Source organism: Hoplias malabaricus, chromosome 1, assembly GCF_029633855.1.
Source record: "Hoplias malabaricus isolate fHopMal1 chromosome 1, fHopMal1.hap1, whole genome shotgun sequence".
In the NCBI taxonomy this organism is placed as follows: domain Eukaryota; kingdom Metazoa; phylum Chordata; class Actinopteri; order Characiformes; family Erythrinidae; genus Hoplias; species Hoplias malabaricus.
The window spans coordinates 13,084,062-13,099,992 of NC_089800.1; the positions used below are offsets into that span (position 1 = coordinate 13,084,062).

At 37.6% G+C, this 15,931-nt stretch overlaps 7 non-coding genes across 7 annotated transcripts; all 7 read left to right on the forward strand.

Annotated features, from left to right (window-relative positions):
* The first annotated feature begins 828 nt into the window (after positions 1-828).
* LOC136670541 (small nucleolar RNA U3) lies at positions 829-1,042 on the forward strand. The gene has a single exon (XR_010795634.1). It is a non-coding gene; the product is annotated as a small nucleolar RNA U3 (small nucleolar RNA).
* A 1,488-nt stretch (positions 1,043-2,530) lies between these two features.
* Positions 2,531-2,744, forward strand: LOC136670663 (small nucleolar RNA U3). The gene has a single exon (XR_010795645.1). It is a non-coding gene; the product is annotated as a small nucleolar RNA U3 (small nucleolar RNA).
* A 1,440-nt stretch (positions 2,745-4,184) lies between these two features.
* On the forward strand, positions 4,185-4,398 carry LOC136670563 (small nucleolar RNA U3). Its single transcript, XR_010795636.1, has one exon. It is a non-coding gene; the product is annotated as a small nucleolar RNA U3 (small nucleolar RNA).
* Positions 4,399-5,883: 1,485 nt separating this feature from the next.
* Positions 5,884-6,097, forward strand: LOC136670574 (small nucleolar RNA U3). Its single transcript, XR_010795637.1, has one exon. It is a non-coding gene; the product is annotated as a small nucleolar RNA U3 (small nucleolar RNA).
* Positions 6,098-7,584: 1,487 nt separating this feature from the next.
* On the forward strand, positions 7,585-7,798 carry LOC136670607 (small nucleolar RNA U3). The gene has a single exon (XR_010795640.1). It is a non-coding gene; the product is annotated as a small nucleolar RNA U3 (small nucleolar RNA).
* Positions 7,799-9,279: 1,481 nt separating this feature from the next.
* On the forward strand, positions 9,280-9,493 carry LOC136670729 (small nucleolar RNA U3). The gene has a single exon (XR_010795651.1). It is a non-coding gene; the product is annotated as a small nucleolar RNA U3 (small nucleolar RNA).
* Positions 9,494-14,989: 5,496 nt separating this feature from the next.
* LOC136670530 (small nucleolar RNA U3) lies at positions 14,990-15,203 on the forward strand. Its single transcript, XR_010795633.1, has one exon. It is a non-coding gene; the product is annotated as a small nucleolar RNA U3 (small nucleolar RNA).
* The last annotated feature ends 728 nt before the right edge of the window (positions 15,204-15,931 follow it).

Sequence of the window (15,931 nt, forward strand, 5' to 3'; positions counted from 1 at the left end):
TCAAGGTGTGACACTCAGTCTAATTATTAACGTTTTAATTACTTAAGCCAATTATAAACTTTAATTAATATCATTAAGTCAAATATCAGAGATTATAGGAGTTTGAATAAGGTCAACGCTATAAACACAAACTATAAATATATGTATTAAATATATATTCACAAAGGTATCGTGGCGTATGATTAAACACCCAACATACGCTACAGCAATACTGGTGTGGTTTCTGGAAAGACTCTATAAGTGATACATAGAGCAAGGCAGGCACTAATAGAGCCTTGGTGTGTCTTTCATTTTCAGTCTTTAAAAAGGTTTGGTTGGTGAGTTTGTTGATTAAGTGATTATTGTGGTAATTACTGTTGTCCCAGATCTATTTTATTTTTCTTCAATAAAAAAAAAACTGGATGTCATATTGTTTTTATTTTCTTTCTTTATTTAATTTTGGGGGATCTGAAAGGGAAATAAAATCAAGTGTAATATATACACAGAAAGAGGATATGTTTTATAGAACTATACACTTTTAAAAACTTTAAACATACCTTTCCGATGTTTCCCGCCAGTTATATTTACACACTTAAGTTCACTTCTGTCCAAATCGACGCTTTAATGTTTTAAAGTTCTGTGTTGTTTTTCTCACCGAACACAAAAGGTCAGAAAACTACCGAAATATTAGCGTTATCTCCAGAAAGAGTGGATTTCTAATATAAACAAGTGAATATGAATTAAAATGCTGCGTGTGGCTCCTTCCTCTCGGCACTGAGTGAGACTCTTCACCATCAGTGAGAGCTGAGGCTCAGAGAAGAAGAGAGGAGCTCTGACAGTTGTTGAGTTAAGACTATACTTTCAGGGATCATTTCTATAGTTTCTAACTTTGAAATGTGGTTCGAAAGTGTTAAGTCTCTCTCTCCACGATGATGAGCCGAGACATTTCCTTCTGAGCGTGAATCGGACGGAACGAGAAATGAATCTTTCATTGCTCTCCGTCATTGATGACCGTTCCCCCTGTGTTTCACAGGGTGGAGGAAGGAGATGTGAGCAGAGTGGTGAAGTGTATTAATGGTAAACGTTAGAATATCAGGTGTAGGTGAAATACTTTAACTGCTATTAAAAAGATTTGTGATAAAGTTTTAGTACGTTAATAATATAGTTTAGCATCTAACGTTTGTGTGAATGTTCTGTCCAGTGACAGAGCCAGTATTAGAAATACATGTTTTTAGAGTTGCTTTGCACTGGATCATTACTCAATGTCGTACCTTTTCAGAGATGTTGGAAAACGATCAATGCAAAGATTTTTAAAATGGACATACGTTTTGAAATGCATTTCACTTTAGGAAACAACAACGATGTGAGAATGTATTTTTTTTTAATTACAATTTAAATGGACATACTGTCACCTAGAGGCCATTACAGGCACTGCCACATGAAATCTAAGCATATACTAACAGCCCAGTCTTAGAGAGTGCAAGAGAGATGATACAAATCTTAAGTTATTACATATCTCTACAAACGAGTGTCATTTTGTTGATCAGGAATGGGGGGGACTTGAGAATCATGGATGAATAAGAATATTAGAAATGTTTATGTGCAGCCATAACAATAATAGCAACTCTTTGTTTCTCTATGTTCCATTCTCTCAGCTCCACTGGCCATACTGTATACGTGCACTTTATAGATCCACAGTTAGAGTATATCTGTTGCTCTGCATCCCTAATAAAAACACCATCATCATCATCATTAACTTTTCCACTTGTCCATTTCAGAGTCGCGGTTCTAATAAGAACATGTTATTGTCATCTGTCTACCAGAGGAAAAAATATTGCCCCACTGGTGGCTGTCTATTTTGCTCATACACACTATAGGGTCCCACTGTAGGTTTTCTGTGCTGTTTAATGAATTCCCCATTTCATTACTTTTCAGTTATTAATAAAGCAGACACACGTGTAATAAGATTGCTAGGTTCATGTTTGTATGAGGTAAAATCATGGTAACTAGTATCTTACTCTTTTTACACAGCCATTTGCTAATGTGTTGGTGTATAATACAGTAATATGGGGTGGTAGACAATGCCAGTAGGTAGTTTGCCATCATTGGTAGTTTAGAAGCATTTCATATCTGTTTCATAGCTGTGGAATTTCATAGCTGTTTCTGAATTGACTGGAATGCTGTCTACTGAGGCAGTATAGGGAGGGAGGTGCTGGGTCTGTATATGTTTGTATTGAAAGCTTGTATAAAACCCTGTTTGCTTTCTCAGATATATTCAAACTATTCTAATATTTCTGGTGAGGGAGCATTGTACACAAATCCTGAAAGCACACTTACACGTTGCAGCATTTAAAGTCTGTCTCTAATGTTACAAGTTCCTTAATGTCAAAATGCTGCCTTAAAAAAGGTGGATTTCAGATATAAACAAGTGAATACGTAGGGATTGAGATGCTGCGGTTAAGCGGAATAAACGGCACTGAGTGAGACTCTTCACCATCAGTGAGAGCTGAGTCTCAGAGAAGAAGAGAGGAGCTCTGAGAGTTGTTGAGTTAAGACTATACTTTCAGGGATCATTTCTATAGTTTCTAACTTTGAAATGTGATTCAAAAGTGTTAAGTCTCTCTCTCCACGATGATGAGCCAAGACATTTCCTTCTGAGCGTGAATCGGACGAAACGAGAAATGAATCTTTCATTGCTCTCCGTCATTAATGGCCGTTCCCCCTGTGTTTCACAGGGTGGAGGAAGGAGATGTGAGCAGAGTGGTGAAGTGCATTAGTGGTAAACGTCAGAATATCAGGTGTAGGCGAAATACTTTAACTACTATTAAAAAGATTCGTGATAAAGTTTTAGTACGTTAATAATATAATCTAATATCTAACGTTTGTGTGAATTAGAAATATTAGAAATACATGTTTTTAGTGTTGTCTGGCACTGGATCATTATTCAGTGTCATACGTTTTCAGAGATGTTGGAGAACGATCAATGCAAAGATTTTTTAAAGTGTACATATGTTTTGAAATGTATTTCATTTTAGGAAACAACAACGATGTGAGAATGTATTTTTTTTTTTAAATTACATTTTAAATGGACATACTATCTCCTAGAGGCCATTACAGGCACTGCCACATGAAAACTAAGCATATACTAACAGCCCAGTCTTAGAGAATGCAGGAGAGATGATACAAATCTTAAGTTATTACATATCTCTACAAACGAGTGTCCTTTTGTTGATCAGGAATGGGGGGGACTTGAGAATCATGGATGAATAAGAATATTAGAAATGTTTATGTGCAGCCATAACAATAATAGCAACTCTTTGTTTCTCTATGTTCCATTCTCTCAGCTCCACTGGCCATACTGTATACGTGCACTTTATAGATCCACAGTTAGAGTATATCTGTTGCTCTGCATCCCTAATAAAAACACCATCATCATCATCATTAACTTTTCCACTTGTCCATTTCAGGGTGACGGTTCTAATAAGAACATGTTATTGTCATCTGTGTACCAGAGTAAAAAATATTGCCCCACTGGTGGCTGTCTATTTTGCTCATACACACTATAGAGTCCCACTGTAGGTTTTCTGTGCTGTTTAATGAATTCCCCATTTCATTACTTTTCAGTTATTAATAAAGCAGACACACGTGTAATAAGATTGCTAGGTTCATGTTTGTATGAGGTAAAAACATTGTAACTAGTATCTTACTCTTTTTACACAGCCATTTGCTAATGTGTTGGTGTATAATACAGTAATATGGGGTGGTAGACAATGCCAGTAGGTAGTTTGCCATCATTAGAAGCATTTCATAGCTGTTTCTGAATTGACTGGAATGCTGTCTACTGAGGCAGTATAGGGAGGGAGGTGCTGGGTCTGTACATGTCTGTACTGAAAGCTTGTATTAAACCCTGTCTGCTTTCTCAGATATATTCAAACTATTCTAATATTTCTGGTGAGGGAGCATTGTACACAAATCCTGAAAGCACACTTACACGTTGCAGCATTTAAAGTCTGTCTCTAATGTTACAAATTCCTTAATGTCAAAATGCTGCCTTAAAAAAGGTGGATTTCAGATATAAACAAGTGAATACGTAGGGATTAAGATGCTGTGGTTAAGCGGAATAAACGGCACTGAGTGAGACTCTTCACCATCAGTGAGAGCTGAGGCTCAGAGAAGAAGAGAGGAGCTCTGACAGTTGTTGAGTTAAGACTATACTTTCAGGGATCATTTCTATAGTTTCTAACTTTGAAATGTGATTCGAAAGTGTTAAGTCTTTCTCTCCACGATGATGAGCCGAGACATTTCCTTCTGAGCGTGAATCGGACGGAATGAGAAATGAATCTTTCATTGCTCTCCGTCATTGATGACCGTTCCCCTTGTGTTTCACAGGGTGGAGGAAGGAGATGTGAGCAGAGTGGTGAAGTGCATTAGTGGTAAACGTCAGAATATCAGGTGTAGGCGAAGTACTTTAACTGCTATTAAAAAGATTCGTGATAAAGTTTTAGTACGTTAATAATATAGTTTAGCATCTAACGTTTGTGTTGATGTTCTGTCCAGTGACAGAGCCAGTATTAGAAATACATGTTTTTAGAGTTGCTTTGCTCTGGTTCATTACTCAATGTCATACTTTTTCAGAGATGTTGGAAAACGATCAATGCAAAGATTTTTAAAATGGACATACGTTTTGAAATGTATTTCATTTTAGGAAACAACAACGATGTGAGAATGTATATTAAAATTACATTTTAAATGGACATACTGTCACCTAGAGGCCGTTACAGGCACTGCCACATGAAAACTAAGCATATACTAACAGCCCAGTCTTAGAGAATGCAAGAGAGATGATACAAATCTTAAGTTATTACATATCTCTACAAACGAGTATCATTTTATTGATCAGGAATGGGGGGGACTTGAGAATCATTGATGAATAAGAATATTAGAAATGTTTATGTGCAGCCATAACAATAATAGCAACTCTTTGTTTCTCTATGTTGCATTCTCTCAGCTCCACTGGCCATACTGTATACGTGCACTTTATAGATCCACAGTTAGAGTATATCTGTTGCTCTGCATCCCTAATAAAAACACCATCATCATCATCATTAACTTTTCCACTTGTCCATTTCAGAGTCGCGGTTCTAATAAGAACATGTTATTGTCATCTGTCTACCAGAGGGAAAAATATTGCCCCACTGGTGGCTGTCTATTTTGCTCATACACACTATAGAGTCCCACTGTAGGTTTTCTGTGCTGTTTAATGAATTCCCCATTTCATTACTTTTCAGTTATTAATAAAGCAGACACACGTGTAATAAGATTGCTAGGTTCATGTTTGTATGAGGTAAAAACATTGTAACTAGTATCTTACTCTTTTTACACAGCCATTTGCTAATGTGTTGGTGTATAATACAGTAATATGGGGTGGTAGACAATGCCAGTAGGTAGTTTGCCATCATTAGTAGTTTAGAAGCATTTCATATCTGTTTCATAGCTGTGGAATTTCATAGCTGTTTCTGAATTGACTGGAATGCTGTCTACTGAGGCAGTATAGGGAGGGAGGTGCTGGGTCTGTATATGTCTGTATTGAAAGCTTGTATAAAACCCTGTTTGCTTTCTCAGATATATTCAAACTCTTCTAATATTTCTGGTGAGGGAGCATTGTACACAAATCCTGAAAGCACACTTACACGTTGCAGCATTTAAAGTCTGTCTCTAATGTTACAAGTTCCTTAATGTCAAAATGCTGCCTTAAAAAAGGTGGATTTCAGATATAAACAAGTGAATACGTAGGGATTGAGATGCTGCGGTTAAGCGGAATAAACGGCACTGAGTGAGACTCTTCACCATCAGTGAGAGCTGAGGCTCAGAAAAGAAGAGAGGAGCTCTGAGAGTTGCTGAGTTAGGACTATACTTTCAGGGATCATTTCTATAGTTTCTAACTTGGAAATGTGATTCGAAAGTGTTAAGTCTCTCTCTCCACGATGATGAGCCGAGACATTTCCTTCTGAGCGTGAATCGGACGGAACGAGAAATGAATCTTTCATTGTTCTCCGTCATTGATGACCGTTCCCCTTGTGTTTCACAGGGTGGAGGAAGGAGATGTAAGCAGAGTGGTGAAGTGCATTAGTGGTAAACGTCAGAATATCAGGTGTCAAAATACTTCATTTACTGTTTGAAAGATTCATAAATACGTTGTAGTACGTAATATAATCTAATATCTAACTTTTGTGTGGTTGTTCTGTCCAATGATTGAACCAGTATTAGAAATACATGTTTTTAGAGTTGCTTTGCACTGGTTCATTACTCAATGTCATACCTTTTCAGAGATGTTGGAAAACGATCAATGCAAAGATTTTTAAAATGGACATACGTTTTGAAATGCATTTCATTTTAGGAAACAACAACGATGTGAGAATGTATTTTTTTTTAAATTACATTTTAAATGGACGTACTGTCACCTAGAGGCCATTACAGGCACTGCCACATGAAAACTAAGCATATACTAACAGCCCAGTCTTAGAGAGTGCAAGAGAGATTATACAAATCTTAAGTTATTACATATCTCTACAAACGAGTATCATTTTATTGATCAGGAATGGGGGGGACTTGAGAATCATGGATGAATAAGAATATTAGAAATGTTTATGTGCAGCCATAACAATAATAGCAACTCTTTGTTTCTCTATGTTCTATTCTCTCAGCTCCACTGGCCATACTGTATACGTGCACTTTATAGATCCACAGTTAGAGTATATCTGTTGCTCTGCATCCCTAATAAAAACATCATCATCATCATCATCATCATCATCAATTGGTTTCACCATAATACCTTTAGTGGTCAAATGTTTTTTTTTCTATTTGAGCAATTTCTTCATTATAATTAATTTTATTTCTATTTTAGTCTCATTTGTGACTGCTGTTCATCATATCATGATGATACATTTTCATTACAATAAGTCAGGGGTTTTTACCTGTTAATGCAATACTGGTGTGGTTTCTGGAAAGATTCTATAAGTGATACATAGAGCAAGGCAGGCACTAATAGAGACTTGGTGTGTCTTTCATTTTCAGTCTTTAAAAAGGTTTGGTTGGTTAGTTTGTTGATTAAGTGATTATTGTGGTAATTACTGTTGTCCCAGATCTATTTTATTTTTCTTCAATAAAAAAAAAACTGGATCTCATATTGTTTTTATTTTCTTTTTTTATTTAATTTTGGGGGATCTGAAAGGGAAATAAAATCAAGTGTAATATATACACAGAAAGAGGATATGTTTTATAGAACTATACATTTTTAAAAACTTTAAACATACCTTTCCGATGTTTCCCGCCAGTTATATTTACACACTTAAGTTCACTTCTGTCCAAATCGACGCTTTAATGTTTTAAAGTGCTGTGTTGTTTCTCTCACCGAACACAAAAGGTCAGAAAACTACCGAAATATTAGCATTATCTCCAGAAAGAGTGGATTTCTAATATAAACAAGTGAATATGAATTAAAATGCTGCGTGTGGCTCCTTCCTCTCGGCACTGAGTGAGACTCTTCACCATCAGTGAGAGCTGAGGCTCAGAGAAGAAGAGAGGAGCTCTGAGAGTTGTTGAGTTAAGACTATACTTTCAGGGATCATTTCTATAGTTTCTAACTTTGAAATGTGATTCGAAAGTGTTGAGTCTCTCTCTCCACGATGATGAGCCGAGACATTTCCTTCTGAGCGTGAATCGGACGGAAGGAGAAATGAATCTCTCATTGCTCTCCGTCATTGATGACCGTTCCCCTTGTGTTTTACAGGGTGGAGGAAGGAGATGTGAGCAGAGTGGTGAAGTGCATTAGTGGTAAACGTCAGAATATCAGGTGTCAAGATACTTCATTTACTGTTTGAAAGATTCATAAATATGTTGTAGTACGTTAGTAATATAATCTAATATCTAGCTTTTGTGTGGTTGTTTTGTTCAGTGACAGAGCCAGTATTAGAAATAGATGTTTTTAGAGTTGCTTTGCACTGGATCATTATTCAGTGTCATACCTTTTCAGAGATGTTGGAAAACGATCAATGCAAAGATTTTTAAAATGTACATACGTTGTGAAATGCATTTCACTTTAGGAAACAACAACGATGTGAGAATGTATATTAAAATTACATTTTAATTTGACATACTGTCTCCTAGAGGCCATTACAGGCACTGCCACATGAAAACTAAGCATTCACTAACAGCCCAGTCTTAGAGAGTGCAAGAGAGATGATACAAATCTTAAGTTATTACATATCTCTACAAACGAGTGTCCTTTTGTTGATCAGGAATGGGGGGGACTTGAGAATCATGGATGAATAAGAATATTAGAAATGTTTATGTGCAGCCATAACAATAATAGCAACTCTTTGTTTCTCTATGTTCCATTCTCTCAGCTCCACTGGCCATACTGTATACGTGCACTTTATAGATCCACAGTTAGAGTATATCTGTTGCTCTGCATCCCTAATAAAAACACCATCATCATCATCATTAACTTTTCCACTTGTCCATTTCAGGGTGACGGTTCTAATAAGAACATGTTATTGTCATCTGTCTACCAGAGGGAAAAATATTGCCCCACTGGTGGCTGTCTGTTTCGCTCATACACACTATAGAGTCCCACTGTAGTTTTCTGTGCTGTTTAATGAATTCCCCATTTCATTACTTTTCAGTTATTAATAAAGCAGACACACGTGTAATAAGATTGCTAGGTTCATGTTTGTATGAGGTAAAAACATTGTAACTAGTATCTTACTCTTTTTACACAGCCATTTGCTAATGTGTTGGTGTATAATACAGTAATGTGGGGTGGTAGACAATGCCAGTAGGTAGTTTGCCATCATTAGTAGTTTAGAAACATTTCATATCTGTTTCATAGCTGTGGAATTTCATAGCTGTTTCTGAATTGACTGGAATGCTGTCTACTGAGGCAGTATAGGGAGGGAGGTGCTGGGTCTGTATATGTTTGTATTGAAAGCTTGTATAAAACCCTGTCTGCTTTCTCAGATATATTCAAACTATTCTAATATTTCTGGTGAGGGAGCATTGTACACAAATCCTGAAAGCACACTTACACGTTGCAGCATTTAAAGTCTGTCTCTAATGTTACAAGTTCCTTAATGTCAAAATGCTGCCTTAAAAAAGGTGGATTTCAGATATAAACAAGTGAATACGTAGGGATTAAGATGCTGCGGTTAAGCGGAATAAACGGCACTGAGTGAGACTCTTCACCATCAGTGAGAGCTGAGGCTCAGAGAAGAAGAGAGGAGCTCTGAGAGTTGTTGAGTTAAGACTATACTTTCAGGGATTATTTCTATAGTTTCTAACTTTGAAATATAATTCGAAAGTGTTAAGTCTCTCTCTCCACGATGATGAGCCGAGACATTTCCTTCTGAGCGTGAATCGGACGGAACGAGAAATGAATCTTTCATTGCTCTCCGTCATTGATGACTGTTCCACCTGTGTTTCACAGGGTGGAGGAAGGAGATGTGAGCAGAGTGGTGAAGTGTATTAATGGTAAACGACAGAATATCAGGTGTCAAAATACTTCATTTACTGTTTGAAAGATTCATAAATACATTGTAGTACGTATGTAATATAATCTAATATCTAAATTTTGTGTGGTTGTTCTGTCCAGTGACAGAGCCAGTATTAGAAATAGATGTTTTTAGAGTTGCTTTGCACTGGATCGTTTCGTTACTCAATGTCATGCCTTTTCAGAGATGTTGGAAAACGGTCAATGCAAAGATTTTTAAAATGGACATACGTTTTGAAATGCATTTCACTTTAGGAAACAACAACGATGTGAGAATGTATATTAAACTTACATTTTAAATGGACATACTGTCACCTAGAGGCCATTACAGGCACTGCCACATGAAAACTAAGCATTCACTAACAGCCCAGTCTCAGAGAGTGCAAGAGAGATGATACAAATCTTAAGTTATTACATATCTCTACAAACGAGTATCATTTTATTGATCAGGAATGGGGGGGACTTGAGAATCATGGATGAATAAGAATATTAGAAATGTTTATGTGCAGCCATAACAATAATAGCAACTCTTTGTTTCTCTATGTTCTATTCTCTCAGCTCCACTGGCCATACTGTATAGGTGCACTTTATAGATCCACAGTTAGAGTATATCTGTTGCTCTGCATCCCTAATAAAAACACCATCATCATCATCAATTGGTTTCACCATAGTACCTTTAGTGGTCAAATGTTTTTTTTTTTCTATTTGATCAATTTCTTCATTATAATTAATTTTATTTCTATTTTAGTCTCATTTGTGACTGCTTTTCATCATATCATGATGATACATTTTCATTACAATAAGTCAGGGGTTTTTACCTGTTAATGCAATACTGGTGTGGTTTCTGGAAAGACTCTATAAGTGATACATAGAGCAAGGCAGGCACTAATGGTGCCTTAGGGAGAGTTAGCACCCCCACGATTCCGGCGTTAGAGCCCTCACAGCGGGGTGAATGGGTGACGTCTCAGCGTCATAGCCGGAAAGCTAAGGCTGATGCTAACGCTGAGGCCAAAGCTAGCCCACCGGCACACCACGCTCCTCCGATTCGCGTGTCAAACAGGTTTGCCCTGCTCAGCGAGGCACCCGCTGAGGAGCCTGTTAAGAGTGCTCTGGTTATAGGAGACTCTATTGTTCGGCACGTGAAATTAGCTACTCCTTTAGGGGCGCCGGCAGTAACAGTTAGCTGTTTATCGGGAGCCAGAGCGCCGGATTTTAGTGGCAACCTTAGACTGTTATCTAATAGGAGATATTCGAGGGTAGTCATTCATGTAGGGGCCAATGATATTCGTCTGCGGCAGTCTGAGGTAACTAAGGGTAATATTACAGAGGTGATTAAACTGGCCCAGACGATGTCCGATGCCGTAATCTGCTCTGGCCCCATACCCCATACCAATGCGGCGTGGCGACGAAGCTTACAGCAGACTTTGGGCGTTAAACTGCTGGATGTCCAAGTGGTGTTCCGAAAATCAAGTGGGCTTTATAGACAATTGGTTACGTTTTGAGGGCAAGCCTGGTCTTATAGGTAGGGATGGTATCCACCCCACGCGGGAGGGTGCTGCCTTACTTTCTTGCAGTATAGCACATAGTCTTTTAGTTAGTCAGCAGAGTAGTGTAGATAGCTGCTGACAATCCAGAGCCGGGACCAGGCCGCAGACAGACAGGCTAAACCAACCGTCTGCGAACTGTCTTGAGGCGTCACCCAGGTTCAACTGTATTGATACTGTGTCTTTCCCCCGAACTAAATGTAAAAGTAGAAAAACAAAATCAGCCTGTTTCAGCAACCTAATCAATATTAAATCATACACAACACCTAGCAGCAACACCTCAGAACTAAAATTTGGGTTACTCAACATAAGATCACTAAACTCAAAAGCACTCATAGTAAATGATATTATAAGTGATCATAAATTCAATGTTTTCTGTCTCACGGAAACGTGGGTTAAACCAAATGAATATTTAGCACTAAATGAAGCCACCCCCCTAGGCTATAATTATGCACATAGCCCAAGAATATCAGGCAAAGGAGGTGGAGTATGTGTAATTTACCAAAATACCCTAGAAATTAGTCTTAAACAATGTGACACCTTCTCTTCTTTTGAGGTTCTCTCCACTATAATTACAAATCCGGTCACAAAAAAGGACGCATTTTTATTATGCAACATTTACAGACCACCAGGGCCTTACTTAGAATTTCTGAAAGAATTCAGCGATTTTGCTACAAACCTAGCGGTGTGCAATCATAAAGTTATAATTGTAGGAGATTTCAATATCCATTTTGAGAAGGAAAGTGACCCACTAAAAAAGGCATTTACCTCAATCTTAGACTCTATTGGTATTACTCAAAATGTAACAGGGCCTACACACTACTGCAGCCACACTTTAGACTTAGTTCTGACACTAGGTCTTAACATTGACAAAATTAATATCTTACCGCAATCCTCAGCAATCTCCGATCATTACTTAATTTCATATGAGCTACGTTTTATCCATAATATATGTAAGAACCCTCGCTATTCTACAAGGCGTATAATAAAACCATCTACCGCCCTACAATTTATAGAAAACCTACCAGAACTATCGACCCCAGTTCCAACTCCATCAGACCCAATGGACCTAGATGTACTAACTGATTACCTAGAAAATACCTGTCGATCTACTTTAGAAAAGGTAGCACCACTTAAACATAAAAGTATAAGACAGAAAAAGCTTGCACCATGGTATAACGATAAGACCCGTACTTTAAAACAAACATTACGAAAACTAGAGCGGAAATGGCGATCAACCAAGCTTGAAGTGTTCCATTCTGCCTGGAAGGACAGCCTTATAGAGTATAGAAATGCCCTCACTAAAGCTCGCTCAGCATATCTGGCCTCGCTGATCTCCCATAATAAAAATAATCCGAGAGCACTGTTTAGTGTGTTTTCTAGAACTACAAAAAATCAAGCAGGTTCTGAACAACTAATTCCAGCAACTCTCACCAGTAAAGATTTTATGGACTTTTTAATAATAAAATTGAGAATATTAGACAACAAACTCTAGCCACAGGATCAAATCCATCCTGGCTGCCACCTGATGTGAATGAAATAAAACATAATATAACTGTAAAAGAAAGACTTGAAACCTTTTACCCACTCCCACAATTAGAACTAGAGAAGATTATCACCTCCGCAAACTGTACAACTTGCACACTTGATGCAATTCCCACAAAGTTGCTCAAAGAAGTACTACCAGCTATTATTGATCCTCTTTTAACTATAGTAAACTCATCGCTTAGTCTGGGCCATGTACCCAAAGCTTTTAAACTAGCAGTTATTAAACCTATGATCAAGAAACCAAATCTTGATGCTAGTACACTGTCTAATTACAGGCCTATTTCTAATTTGCCATTTCTGTCTAAGATCTTAGAAAGAGCTGTGGCCCAACAACTTAGTTCATATCTACATAAGAATCATATATATGAAAAATTCCAATCTGGATTCAGGCAACATCATAGTACAGAGACAGCTCTAGTCAAGATAACAAATGATCTTCTTCTTGCCTCTGATCAAGGCCACGTATCCCTGTTGGTGCTTCTTGACCTAAGCGCAGCCTTTGATACAATAGACCACAATATTCTCATAGAAAGGTTAAAAAACATGGTTGGAATCACAGGGACAGCCCTATTATGGTTCAAATCTTACTTAACGGAACGTTATCAATTCGTAAAAGTAAACAATCTAAATTCAAATTATTCTAAAGTAAGATTTGGAATTCCACAAGGCTCTATTTTAGGACCATTATTATTTACATTATACATGTTACCGCTAGGCACAGTTATAAGAAACCATGACATTAACTTTCACTGTTACGCAGACGACACACAATTGTATATTTCAGCCAAGCTCGATGACAAACACAGATTAAAGAAAATAGAGGACTGTGTAAAAGACGTGAAAGGCTGGATGTTGCGTAACTTCCTCCTTCTAAACAGCAACAAAACAGAGGTCCTGCTTTTGGGTCCAAAAGTGACAAGAAATAAATTATCAGATCTAATTTTAAATCTAGCTAACTTTCCAGTTAAACCTGGTTCAGCAGCAAAAAATCTTGGTGTCATAATTGACCCGGATTTATCATTTGATCAACACATAGGTAGTATCACTAGGACAGCTTTTTTACATCTTCGCAATATTGCTAAGATTAGAAATGCCTTATCCCTCCAGGACGCAGAAACATTAGTACATGCCTATATTACTTCAAGGCTTGACTACTGTAACGCACTACTGTCAGGATGCACCAGCAGCAATTTAAGAAAACTTCAACTAGTTCAAAATGCTGCAGCTAGGGTCCTCACTAATACTAGAAAATTTGAACATATCAGCCCAGTTTTATCATCACTTCATTGGCTGCCTGTTAAATTCCGCATTGATTACAAAATTTTGTTATTAACATATAAAGCTCTACATGGGCTTGCTCCTGAATATCTTCAAGATACAATTTCCTATTATGAGCCTCCACGTTCACTCAGATCACAGAATACTGGATTTTTAAATGTTCCCAAAATTCAGAAGGCCTCAGCTGGGGGAAGAGCCAGACCAGCTGCCCACGCTCCAGCAACCACCAAGTGCCTTGAAGCTGTCCCTACACTGAAGTTCTCATGGACTACTAACTATCATCACCAGTAGATTGACCAGAGGAGGATGGGTCACCCCTTGTGAGCCTTGGTTCCTCCCAAGGTTTCTTCCTCAGCTGGGGGAGTTTTTCCTTGCCACTGTCGCCCCTGGCTTGCTCACTTGAGGGTTTTACATTTGTCTTTACATTTCATGTCAAATCTTGTCTTACTGGAATTCTGTGAAGCTGCTTTGTGACAACATCAGTTGTGAAAAGCGCTATATAAATAAATTTGATTTGATTTGAAATTTGATTAATAGAGCCTTGGTGTGTCTTTCATTTTCAGTCTTTAAAAAGGTTTGGTTGGTGAGTTTGTTGATTAAGTGATTATTGTGGTAATTACTGTTGTCCCAGATCTATTTTATTTTTCTTCAATAAAAAAAAACTGGACGTCATATTGTTTTTATTTTCTTTCTTTATTTAATTTTGGGGGATCTGAAAGGGAAATAAAATCAAGTGTAATATATACACAGAAAGAGGATATGTTTTATAGAACAATACATTTTTAAAAACTTTAAACATACCTTTCCGATGTTTCCCGCCAGTTATATTTACACACTTAAGTTCACTTCTGTCCAAATCGACGCTTTAATGTTTTAAAGTTCTGTGTTGTTTTTCTCACCGAACACAAAAGGTCAGAAAACTACCGAAATATTAGCGTTATCTCCAGAATGAGTGGATTTCTAATATAAACAAGTGAATATGAATTAAAATGCTGCGTGTGGCTCCTTCCTCTCGGCACTGAGTGAGACTCTTCACCATCAGTGAGAGCTGAGGCTCAGAGAAGAAGAGAGGAGCTCTGAGAGTTGTTGAGTTAAGACTATACTTTCAGGGATCATTTCTATAGTTTCTAACTTTGAAATGTGATTCGAAAGTGTTAGGTCTCTCTCTCCACGATGATGAGCCGAGACATTTCCTTCTGAGCGTGAATCGGACGGAACGAGAAATGAATCTTTCATTGCTCTCCGTCATTGATGACCGTTCCCCCTGTGTTTCACAGGGTGGAGGAAGGAGATGTGAGCAGAGTGGTGAAGTGCATTAGTGGTAAACGTCAGAATATCAGGTGTAGGCGAAATACTTTAACTGCTATTAAAAATATTTGTGATAAAGTTTTAGTGCGTTAATAATATAGTTTAGCATCTAACGTTTGTGTGGTTGTTCTGTCCAGTGACAGAGCCAGTATTAGAAATACATGTTTTTAGAGTTGCTTTGCACTGGTTCATTACTCAATGTCATACCTTTTCAGAGATGTTGGAAAACGATCAATGCAAAGATTTTTAAATTGGACATACGTTTTGAAATGCATTTCATTTTAGGAAACAACAACGATGTGAGAATGTATTTTTTTTTTTAAATTACATTTTAAATAGACATACTGTCACCTAGAGGCCATTACAGGCACTGCCACATGAAAACTAAGCATATACTAACAGCCCAGTCTTAGAGAGTGCAAGAGAGATGATACAAATCTTAAGTTATTACATATCTCTACAAACGAGTGTCATTTTGTTGATCAGGAATGGGGGGGACTTGAGAATCATTGATGAATAAGAATATTAGAAATGTTTATGTGCAGCCATAACAATAATAGCAACTCTTTGTTTCTCTATGTTCCATTCTCTCAGCTCCACTGGCCATACTGTATACGTGCACTTTATAGATCCACAGTTAGAGTATATCTGTTGCTCTGCATCCCTAATAAAAACACCATCATCATCATCATTAACTTTTCCACTTGTCCATTTCAGGGTGACGGTT